Genomic DNA, 13,078 nt, shown 5'->3' on the forward strand with positions numbered 1-13,078 from the left:
GGAAGCCGTCGCGTATAGCTGACGTCATGGACGACTAGGAAATGTAGTCTCACTCATCATTTGCACTACAAAATACAAGTGAACCATTACTAGCAAGAACAAATGAATGTGTAAGACTTCGTTAGAGAATAAACAGTCTCTGACAGAATTTTTTTTTTTTTTAAATTTAAGAAAAACTTCTGAAAGACACAGTGAAGCACATTTTGGTTTTTTTTGTCAATTCTTTGTTATTTATTTGTATTATAATTCCATAAATATGTTTTTATACCATCCCAACTTTATGTTACAAGAGACCTTTTTCATGGCAGACAATTTGACTTGTCAAAGCAGGGAAAGCACAGATCTAAATAATAACATTAACGATTGTTAGTTCAAAAAAGTAGCCAGAAAAATAATACTGGTATGTGATAGGTGAGGGGATTGCACTCTCAGGATTTTAAATCCATACTGTGGTTTTAGAATAAGGGAAATTACATGTTGACGTCTAATTTGGACCCTATGTGTTGTATATTTAGTTCAATTCACATTGTTACTGTTACTGGACTTTAAAACACGTCCAGTAACAGTAGCTCAACTGCTGAGCAGAAGCTTCCAACATGTCACTTTGTATTGACTTTGTATTTATATGACATACATGAAAAAAAATATGGATGTCCTGTGATTGCGCCTCGGCCTGCCTCCTGTGAAAGGACAGAGCCCGTCCAGAATATCTTGAGCTGTTTTTGCATTCAGCCCGTCTGATTTGTTTTGTCTGCCTCTTAACTGAACTTGTTAGTCTGAGGGCCTGCGGCTGAGCTTCTGTCCTTTGTGGTAACCTTGGTTTCTGCCACTGATTCAACCTGACACACAGTCAATTACCCAAACAAGAAGACAAATAAATCACTGGTGCAGTGCTGCAGGAGCCACCAGTCTAAGGAGAAATAGGCGTCACAGCTAATTTTTTAATATGAAAACTATACTCCAGCATACTGGGCCTATTTATTTATTTATTTATTCATTCATTCATTCATTCATTCATTCATTCATTCATTCTCAGAGCCATGCTTCACTGAGGTGGACTGGAAAGGAAAAGGAGGGCACTACCTGCATTTAAATAAGCTAGTGTTGTATATGTGTATGAGAAAGAGAAAGATGGAATGGATGCATAGACTAAATAGATATCCAAACATATGTAATTTTAGACACCAGAACACTTCACTCAGGTGATTCCCAGGTGATTTTCTGCAAAGTAACGCTGACACCTGAAACGAGATTCACTGAGGAGCGTCCTGCTATTGGGATTCAAATAATAGCTGCTGTTTTCTTTGGTCCTGATGAATAATGCAACACATCCACCGTACCTTTCATTACAAACACCGGTATGTGTGTGTGTGTGTGTGTGTGTGTGTGTATATGTGCGTGCATGTGTGTCGTTTAGCGTGCGTGCAGTCCAGCACTGCTGTTTAGCCTCAGGGAAGCGTTGCTGTGGCATCGAGCTGATAGATAGTTTTGATTTACTATTCACTTTCACATCTCTCTACAGGACTGACCTACATTCAGATCTACTGTTTGTGTGAGTGTGTGTGTGTGTGTGAGAGAGAGAGAGAGAGAGAGAGAAGAAGAGGAAGAGAAGCAGAGAGAATTGAGATTAAAAAAAATATAAAAAGGCCGATGCTCCACAACTATTGATGCAATTTTATCAGCTCTTTCCTCTTTCTCTACCATTTGGCTACTCATGCTTTTTTTTCATGCTTTGGGAAAATCACACTCACCCAGCCATCCATGGATGATTGTTGATGATTGAAGTTCTGTACATATTTTGTATGTTTGCATGCATATGTTTGCACATAGCTGTGTGTATATTTAAATTGTGTGTGTTTAGGCTACAGCCAACAGTGTGACCTTGGGGGAAAGGAAAAAAGCAAATTCACTGCTTAAGTTCATCTAGTGAACTGAATACACACACACACACACACACATACAAACACACTCATGCACAAATATACATACTGTGTGCACAAATGAAAGATAAGCAAGAATGAAGTCATTTGCATGCAGGAAAGCCAAAAAAAGAACATGATCACTGAGAGCTTTTGAGGAACTATCACGCTGCAGGAGCTTCTTTCATCTAATCTTCTGAAACCCTGAGCCCTGGAAACATCTCTGCAGGGAACAACATGGTGCTACAAACCTGAAGGGGGGGCAATGACATTCCTCCTCTTCCTGGCTCAGTGTTGAATTTACTGTGTTGATACTGTAAAATGAAAGTTGTAAATTTAAAACCACAGATCATCTTTTCCAGGCACCCTGCTCAGTTCAGGTAAATGCTGAATCAATCATTAGTCCAGCAGCTTGTAAGTGAATACCTGGAAGCAACCATCATTAGGAGCAAATAATTTATGATGATGACCGTTTAGGTTTTGCCACCACTAATGACTTGTGAGTGTGTTTCCCAGACAGGCCAACTAATGGGCTAGCATGTCTCATGAAGAAGAATGAGGATAGCTGCTGTAGATAAATGGCAGCCTGTGTGCTACACAGCGCTGCCTGCACTGTGATTCAGTAAAAGATGACTGCTCTGACCTTTTACTGTGAGTAAATGAAAACTGTGGTCAGTGACAAACACAGAGCAGGACAAGTATCTTGAAGCAGCTGAGGTTACAAAAAGGTCCTCACCCCTGCCTGCGTGTGGTGTGTGAATGTGTGTGTATCCATATGTCTGGTAAGCATCAGTTGCCATGTTCTGTAGACTGTTGCTCAGGATGGTGTAGCTGCATTTTTGGGGATTGAAATTCGGGAATCTTTGTATAAAATGGATTGTCCTGCTAGTAAAAACTCGTCTGATTTAATGTCCCTTGACAGAAAGCGTGTGTATGTGTGTGAATCTTGGGTATCTTTTTGTTTGGAACATCTGCTTTCACAGCCTATGGGAAGGCTGTGTATTCCTGTCTGTGTGTGTATGTGTGCACTTACAAGTGTGCCCATGCGCATGCAATGAGATTGCTTCAGGCAGATTGAGGGGTGGTACAACACAACCCTGCAGAGCTGATAGAGAAAATGAATCCCACCATCACATCAGTCTCATCCCTCAGGACAGAAACAGGAGAGAGGGAAACCAGCCTCACACCTGCAGGTAAAGTCTCTTTTCCCCTGCCTCCTCATCCCCCCTCTCTTCATCTCTTTCTCTTATTAGGAATAAGATATCACACTCACAGTTTTTTGCACAAGCTGCTAGTTTATATGGTTTCACAAGAGGCACAGCATGTAATAACTGGGATGTGAGCCAACAGTAAACAAGCACCAACAGGCCATTGTGGGAAAACATTTCTCTCTTGTCTTCTTCGTACTGTTTGGCACTTTGCACAATATTAACAGTCTAAACCTGTGAGTTAAACTGTGAAGGATAATGCTGCAGTGTTTGTGGACCACCAGTCTGTGTAAATCAGCTCCAAAAAATGCAAGACATCTATTTTAGCACTAGTGGGCGCCAAAGGATCACACTTGCTTGCATGCATCACTCCTAACAATGTCTTTGTAGGAAAACAACCTCCATTCAGTCATATTTTCACCATTAGTTCCACAGACAATCTCTTTTATCTGATCTCTCAGGCTATGCTGCACAATACATTGAGCAGTAATGGGGCAATTGAGGGTTGATATGTATCTGCAGCACTTGTTAAATTGCAGTTTTTTTCCTGCCATTTCCAAGCTGAGTAAAGCAGGTCTTTCATGTCTTCATGAAGGTAGCCATTACAACTCTGCCTCTTTCTGCCATTTCTCTTGGTGAAAAATATCATCATATGCTCTCTCACCTTTGTGGTTAATTGCTTAAGATAGATAGATATATAGATAGATAGATAGATGATAGATAGATAGATAGATAGATAGATAGATAGATAGATAGATAGATAGATAGATAAATAGATAGATAGATAGATAGATAGATAGATAGATAGATAGATAGATAGATAGATAGATAGATAGATAGATAGAGAAAAGGGCATGGGGAGGGGATAAACAGAGAGAGTGAAAAAGAAAGGAAGGCGTGAGGATAAATCAGTGGATAATTCAGAACCATGGACAGCTCTTAATACTTTGATTTAGCTCTGCCCTGACAGCAGATAGTCTCTAAATGAGCATGCCTGCTATTATCTTGTCGTCATGCAAATGCATTTTGAGCAGCATAGACCACAACATCTTTGAAGTTGCTCTTAAGATAAGATATAGAGATGAATAAGGGCAACTTGGAAATTGTAAATAAAGGTTCATTATAGACCTTACTTTAAAGTGCTTCATTCTGATAAACTACAGTTTTTACACATATTTGTCAGTATAATATTAACAGTAAAAACAGTTTAATTTCACTTTGGTAGCAAGATTGAATTCAAGGTTCTATGAAGACAGCCTGAGGTATTTGCTCAAGGGAGTTGTGTGAGAACATTTTGCAGCAATCGACTGTATGAGCAGGGATCAACCAGTCCTTTCTGTGATGAAAAGTCATTGTTATTCTGGCTTGTGAGCTGAGGGAGCAGTGATAGAAAACATCCTGGCAAATAAACAGAGGTTCATTGGCACAATACTGTAGATACTGGAACAGAGCACAGCATTATGCAATGAAATCTAACAGGCCTTTGTGGAGCAACATGAGCTGTGGAACTCATAAATGTTTGAGGACCTGCTGGGGTAATATACACTTTTGTCGACGTTCTCAGCTCGCACACTGAAGCTCTCATTGTACTAAACATAGAGCCAATGTTCTCTTCAACTAAACGTCACCTATGCACAGAATACTCAAGAGACATTATGGTCAAAATGAGTGTTCCTGTCATTTGTCTTTACTCCACTAGCACACACACACACACTGCCAGATTTAAATGGCACCAGCACACCCCCTGTGATCCAGTTTCCCCGTGTGGTCTCTGCTTTCTTATGATGGACTACTGGTGGTAAGCACGACCTGCCCTTGCAACCATTTCCTCCACAACTGCCTGATAATATTATAAAGGGAGGCTGTCTGAGGGGCCCTCATGCCCACTGCCATACCCTCCAGCTGTCATCTGCTGCCACACGGCAAAGCTGCTCCACAAGTGATTTATTCTTTTTCAGGCTGACTCCTGCCTCACCCCTGCTCTCGTCATGCAGACAGGCGAGCTTGAGAGATACACAGAGATGACTCGAGAGGAACGGGCCCCGCACAGAGTAAAATCACACACACACACACTCAAAATTGAGTTTTCTGCTGCATTTGTTGAGATATGAGATAACTGATGTATGCTAAGAGCATAGCTAAAAATATTCTGATTACATGTGGTTAGATAAATTCCAAAAATGTGTTTGGGTGTTGAGATTTATCATCTCTGCTCCCCAAATCCACTGTTCCACTCACCTTGAGACGTGCTTTGGCTCTGCTTGTCCGCAGGGACAGAAAACTCTCAGCCATGATTGTAAACAACTCTGAATTTATTATCATCTGCCACAAGTGTGGAATCACAAAGACCGATTCCTCACGTCTACTGTATATTTCCATATTCATGCAAATGCTGCTGTCGAAAGTAAATGGTAATTTCTTTCATTTTCCAATTTGAATTTTGCATTGTCATCATTTGTAATTGGAACAGACATAGCCGACCCACTAAGCTGCACGAGTACTTCTCCCCCAGCTTTTTGTGATTGATTAAAAAGAGTAGAGCACTGTTTGGATTTGATATATTTTGACTTACTGTACTCAAGTTGACACCTTCTTTCACATTGAGACATTTTCCTGGAGTTGTCATGCTACAGATATGAGTTTTTTGTTCAATTTCACATTCATACCTCTGTGTAAGAAAACATATAAAAATCTATTCACATACACAATTTATCACTCACTGTACGGAGCAAACTGATGTCAAACACTGATAAATGCAAACAGAATATATTTCACAGTAGAAGATGTAAACAAGATTGTTGGGCCCTTCATTAGCAGCTTCAGTGCTCTGCTCAGTTATAGTATGCGACCAGATCACTCCTAATGACTTTGGAGCCACAAACAGTAATGGATGCAAAACGCATGAGCTGACTTAATGATTATTTTCCCTCTTGAGAGTTTATCTTGATCAGCTTTGATAGACGTGACTTCCTCTGCAGCTTGCCCTGGGTACGGGGAAGATTCGATAAATGTAAGAGTAGATAATATGCAAACAAATGAAAAGGTAAGAGACTTCAAAATGTCTGTTATTTTGTATGTATGAGTTGCAGCATGCAGAGGCAAAGTATGTCTTCTTAAAATATTTTATTTACAGTTGAATTTATTTAGGTTTAATTGGTAACACCTTACTTTTATCCCCCCCTAACTTAGCACATATAAGTATCATATAAACAATTAATTGCTTTAACACACAACACTGTATTTGTGAGTGCAGATGAGGAAAATGTAGACATTTTATTAACGTAGTTGTCAACAATCATATAATAACTTTTCCTATGAAGCATCTGTAACTGGTGTATAAACAGTTAATGAATGATTGATAACACAGTACAACTTAGCTGTAATCATATTAAATCACATTATTTTATTATTACAAACACAATGTGTTATAAACACCTATTATTAACTGTTCATACATATTTATAAATCATTCACAGGCTTGTTTCTGAATGTGTTCAAAACTCAAGACATGTTGAGTTTGAAGGTTCATTGTTAACTTTGGAAACAGTTTAACCTGAAAATCCACTGCAGGTCCACTTACTTCTTACTGTAATAGATGTCTCCCTGAGCTTTCACCCACATCTCATTGTCTTAAACAGCGGATGGAATTTGTTCAGTTGTCATATTTCATATCTATAGATAACATGATTACATGCTTACTCTTATTGTTTATCTATTTATACACCAGTTATGGGTGGTTCACAAGAATATATAGTTCTTGACCAATGCATTGCTTATTGACACTTAAAATATTACATTGCATTATTGTGTGTTGTAAACCATTTATCAATTGCTTATATCTTGTTTATAAATACTAAACTAAGGACTAAAATGAAGTTCTACTATTTCAGTATTAGACCTTCTCAACTGCATAATGAGGCTCAGTGTCTCTGTGCCGACTTCCACTGTAGTGGAGTACAGTACCGCACATCATCCTTGTTACCGTTTCCAGTGCCAGATTGGTTTAATCACATGGAATTCATTTGGCGAGGAGGCAGGGAAAGGCTGTAAATGAATTAACAAGTATCACAACACAAAGTGTCTAATTACAGTTTTGACTCTGAATTAGCACGGCAAGCTATTAGCTTCATCCAGTTTGAGGAGTGACTCTTCACAGAGCTGAATCTTGCTCTCCGTCAAATGGGTATTTAAGCTATCATACCACATATCAGCTCCCATACAACAATGTTCCTGGGGTTAACCTCCGAGCAGATTTAGATCCTTGAATCAATTACCACTCCATCAGCCACAAACCCAGATCCCATTTCTCTGTGTCACACTCGATAAAAGGTATTCCTTGTCTTTCTACATTGTCTGTTTCTCAGTGCTGAAGCTGCTTCTCATTTGTCTCATAGATTTCTAAAGCGCTGCCCATTTCACTTTTGGTGGGCCCGGCTGTGGCTTAGTAGGTAGAGCAGGTTGTCCACTAATTGAAAGATTGGCGGTTCGATCCCCAGCTCCTCCAGTCCGCATATCGAAGTGTCCTTGGGCAAGTTACTGAACCTCAAATAGCTCCTGATGGCTGTGCCAGTGGTGTGTGTGAGTGTGTGTGTGAATGTGCATTAGATTAGATCTTGATGAGCAGGTTGGCACCTTGCATGGCAGCCTCTGCCATCAGTGTATGAATGTATGGGTGAATGTTGACATGTAATGTAAAGCACTTTGAGTGGTCAGAAGATTAGAGAGGCGCTATATAAATGCAATGCATTTACCAAATGACTGAACACTGGCTGGAGTGAGACAACTCCGGCAGATGTAGAGGCCAAAGTTCAAGTTTGACTTTACCTTCCATCATATTCACACTGAACTCACCTTCTTCCTCTCTGCAGAAAAAAATGGCTGATAAATATAAGAAATTTACATGTCTCATCCTGGCTACTATAATTCTCACACTGTCAAATTAAATTTGACTTGAGACTCTCAGTAGACCAATATGTTTTGTAAAGGGGCAGTTGGGGTTAAAGTGCTCTGTGACACCTTGATGTCAGTGTCTTGCAAAATCTAATTTGATTGCTACATTCCCATAAAAGTTCTCCAAACAACTCAACACCCCCCCACCCCCCACCCCTCCATCCCCGACCCCCCATCACATGCCCTTTCAGTGGGTTCTGACGCTTGAAATAAATTGTCTTTCATTTATGTACAAAAACCCTGTCTGTTTAAATATGCTGATGTTCAACAATTTCAAACAAGAATGATCAATAGCTGTCATCACCAGAGACTGCTGTGGCCTAGTACACACACACACACACACACACACATGCACACATACAGAAAACACACACACTTCTTCCTTTCTATTGGGCACAGAGGCCATGTTTTTCTTGATGAAAATGCAGCATCTACTTTGCTGACAGCAAAGTCTTACATGATCCCTGGTGAGACAGATGGATATGTGCATCAAGTCCTCGCTGTCAACAAATAGAAACTGTCAAACAAAATAAAATTGTTAACAAAAGGAAACAGTTGCACATGGGATAAAGTCGCGATAGTATAATAACACACATGCAAGAAAAAAAACATATTCAATGAGATCTATTGATAGTGGTGCGCTAAGTGGTGCATTGGTTTAGAGTGGATGAAAAACAAAAGGCAAAAGTAAGGATGGAAATAAAAGTTAATTTGTGCGTATTCTCTACTTGCACATTACATTAATGCTCAAATTAGTAATAAATTATTCTAAATATTCCAATTGTGAGGGAGAAAATATAACAGCTGCAAGTAAAAGATAAGCTTTTATGCTGGCTATGTACTGACATCCCATTAACTGTTCTCCTTTTGCCTTCTCCTGTCTGTATGGATAGCACTTGACACTGATCAGCTGAAATCAGCTGCGGCTTCCCTTGAAGGTGACCCTCATCAGATTTAGTCAGCATTGTTCCGTTTCACCATGAATATGTAAATTGTCTTTTTTGGCTCAATTTGAGATGAGATCAATTTGACGTTGAAGAGGATTGACTCGCAGACTGTTAAATACCCAGAAATCTCATTGACATGAGTGACTGGCGCTGCCCTTCTCAGGTGGGAGAGTGAGAGGAATATTAGGACAGTTGGGCAAGCTTATGTGAACGTGTGAGTGTGTGGTTGTGTTTGTTGTGTGTGTGTGTTTGTGTGTGCATGTGTGAGGTGTAACTGCACTCATAAAGATGTCACGCCACAGCTTGGGAGTGGTAATTATCAGAAGTAAATCCTTATCCCCTTAATTCAGATCTGGTAAATTGCCAAGAGTAACAGAATTTTGCTGACTTTCAGTGCGGAAATAAAAAAAATACAGGGTGCAGATATTTACTGCACAGTAAAGATAAACAATGGCTGGATTCCTCTCAGGCACACACACACTTACACACACACACAGCATTCCTCAATTATTAATGCAGGTGTGGATTACCTCTGCAGAGAGGGAGAGTTTACTCATCATTTCATCTGTTTCACTCTATCTGCCCCATTTCCTATTCTCACTTTCATCTCAATCGGACCCCCTCAGCCATATCATCCCCTTTTACTCCCCAAGAGGACTCATGATGAAACCTACACACACACACACACACACACATACATTGATAGCTAATGACTGGCCAGTTGTTGAAAAGCTTCCCTCCCTCCTTTTCTCACAGAGGAGATATTCAGTCCCCCCCCTCCTCACCCTGTCTGGTCTGTCCTAGCCTGGCTAAGATCGGCTCAGCGTGACTCAGTTAAGTCTGTTCGTCTCCGTTTGAATGGTCAGGTATTGTTTCATTAGCAGGATCCTCTTACCATGGACAACAAAGAGGGGTTGCCGTACCCTCCTTACACACACACACATATACACATGCATACACACACACAGGAACAGACAGAGTAGGTGGGTCAACAGCCTGAAAGCAGCAGCCTCATTTTGCCCAGACGTCTGACTAGAAAGCTGCAGGGGAATCAAGTTATTTCCAGACTTTCAGAAGCACAGTTACAGTATTTTTCTTCATGGTGGTTGTAGTTTCATGACAGAATCATTCTCTACTATTTCTTGTATATTTCTGAGGTAAAATTGCTGTTGGGAGTCAGCAGTGTTCTTCCTTCATGGTGTTTGGGGTGCAGCTCTTCAGGTAGGACAGAGCAAAAGATATATGAATGAGTTGGCTACTGACGTTGTTTAATAGTCTCTTTTCATGTTTTTGATGACTTCAAAAAGTTGATGCTTTATCATTATACTGTATGTGTCTTTCCGAACTTTTACAAAGTGCAGTGCAAGTGCAAGTTTTACTTAGTGCTAATGTAGCACTAAGTGCATCACTCAAAAATACATCACATTTACTCAGAAGCACAGTATTTATTGAACTTAGATTTATTACATTCACTTTGGACCTGTGATAATCCTATTGTTGAGTTGTAACCCCATTGTTGTATTTTGTATTTCTACTAAATGTACATTGCATGAACAGTTTAGTGTTCCTAAACACCTGTTGCATGCCTTGCCAACAGAGGAGAGGCATATCTTGAATTTCCTCTCCCAACTTTTGTCCAGATTTTTTATTAGGGAGTTAAAACCTGTTGATGTGCTGGGCCTGTAAAGACATGTCTTATGTTATATTCAGCCCTTATAAACAAGCTCAACTTGACATGTGCATTTCATTCACATAAACATCTTAGGCAACTAGCAGACTTATAAAGGAGAAATCCTATTTAGAAGCTTGAAACAATACGTGATAAACAATTCCTGAGGCATAAGTAAGACAAGCGCAAATATCAAAGGATTGAAAGTGCCAATACAACAATAGTAAGGGAGCAGGATACATGCATATATTCCCACAAGTCTGCAATAGTCAAGTAACTTCAATAAAAGAAGCAGCAGAATAATAAAATAGAATAGAGGATAATAACACAAAAAGAAAACATACATTCTCCATAAAAACGGCAATATTGTCAGCAAGTGTCACTATTAAATCAAGCATGCAGAAAAGAAAGTGTCAGGATCCGAATGAGAAATGATTTTGTTTAAGTCAGACACAGGTGGAATTACAATAGAAAAGAAAGCTAGAGATGAGAGGAAGTAGAGCTGTTCTATTACTGCCCCTCCATCAATTTCCCAAGTTGCTCTGAGGACTTGAACTTGAAGCTCACAGGCTATCATGCTATATGTGATGCAATTTGATAACCTTAGGAGAAATTAAAGCAACAACTTATAATAAAAATCTTAGTTTAGTAGATGTATAATCAGCTCCCCTTTCCAAAAAAAAAAAGTTCTTCTGTTATATGTCTCATCCCTTCAGGATTGCTCATTAAGAAGCTTCTGTTAGTAAATAGTGTTTGTTTACATGTTCTGGAGAAGTGAGTGGGACCTCTCTGCCTCCTCTCCTGATGTCCTCGACATGCTCTGTGCTTCTTTTCTCCTTTCATCACCGCTGCCCTCAGGGTTCCTCCTCACCCTCCTCAACTCCTCCATCTGTTTCAATTAGCCAGAGTGCAGGGTGGAGCACAGAGGTCGATCACACAAGCACAGAGCCGCAGGTGTGCCTACAGTATAGCACGCAGCTGACAAACAGGAGTCACTCTGTGCCTGTTAGGGGGTGCGCTGTCAGAGGCGAGAGTATGAGGCTGTCATTGCTATAAGGGAGCTGCCAAGAGTGTTTCTGGGATGCTGAGAAAATTTGGGCGCACAGTGACAGGCAGTCAGTGACAATCAGAATATCAGAGACACAAAAACACACATGCATCCACCTCTGCTCGCTTACTTATCTCTTCCACCCTTACTCACTCTCACAGTGAGTGAGTAAGGGTATCAGTGTGTTGTTGTATGAGAGTGTGGTTTGTGCTACGCTCCACCATGGATTAACAGTGGATGTTTCGCCCTGAGCTTTATTTTGGTGTTCCAGTACTGCTGAGTACGGTGCACCCTGATAAGAGCAACTGGAGAATCCAGTCCACCTTTGATGTTTATAGTACATGCTTCTATTTGTCCTTGCATTGTATATTGTGTAAATATTAGGCATAAATCACCATAATCATCATAAGTATTAAGTGTGTTGAATTTGTGTCTCCAGGAGTAGTTGGATTAACTAACTGTACAGTGTGTGAGGACATCTGTTATCTCAAACCCAAATTAAGTGCTACTTTCATTAAATGGAGGGAGGGTGCTGTACAATATACTAAACCTCAGCAGTGCAATTTGATGGCATAGCTGAATTCTAGGTGGGCATGTAGCATCTGTTAGTGTCTTGCTTAAATGTGTTGTCAATTAAGACTCAGGAACAAAAGTTTTTAACTCAAAGTTGTTGCTGATGTGTGTATATACTGTATATATAATGCTCAGACACGATCAGATCATTTTTATGTGAGAAATTCCCATGAAAGATACACAGTAGTGTAAATCATGGATTGCTATTTCAATGAGGTGACCTCGGCTGTTGATGATTCGTCAAGGAGATGCAAGGTCCCATGTTTCATTCTGTCATTGTTTGAGGAAAAATGAAAGGATCAATTTAAAGCTTTTTTTCATCATCCAATCAAACCACCTTTCACCTTCAAGAAGAATCTGTGGATGTCCCCATGCCTTAGTGCTCAATAAATGTACAAACAGCATCTTATAAATCTGATGGTTCAACCTTTTGCTGACCAAACTGTTGGTATTTGGTATAGTTATTTGTGGTGTTTCCTAGCTTTATGTTTTAAATAACCAAAATGTACCAATCATACAGAAGTTTATACACTGTGCCAAGAAAGGATTCTGAACACCACTTACTGCTTTTTAGGGTATACTTCTTTGAAGCCAGTGGGAATTGTGTTAGCCACTAACAGCTGGTCAACCACAGGAAGGATTTGGCTCCTAATTACATCTCTCACTGTCAGACAAAATACTTTGACAGTTAAGATGTTGCTGGTTTTTGTTTCCTGTCATAAAGTAAAATGAAGCATCCCTTCTTGTTTTAGATAGGCAGAAAG

Source organism: Thunnus albacares, chromosome 7, assembly GCF_914725855.1.
Source record: "Thunnus albacares chromosome 7, fThuAlb1.1, whole genome shotgun sequence".
Lineage (NCBI taxonomy): Eukaryota > Metazoa > Chordata > Actinopteri > Scombriformes > Scombridae > Thunnus > Thunnus albacares.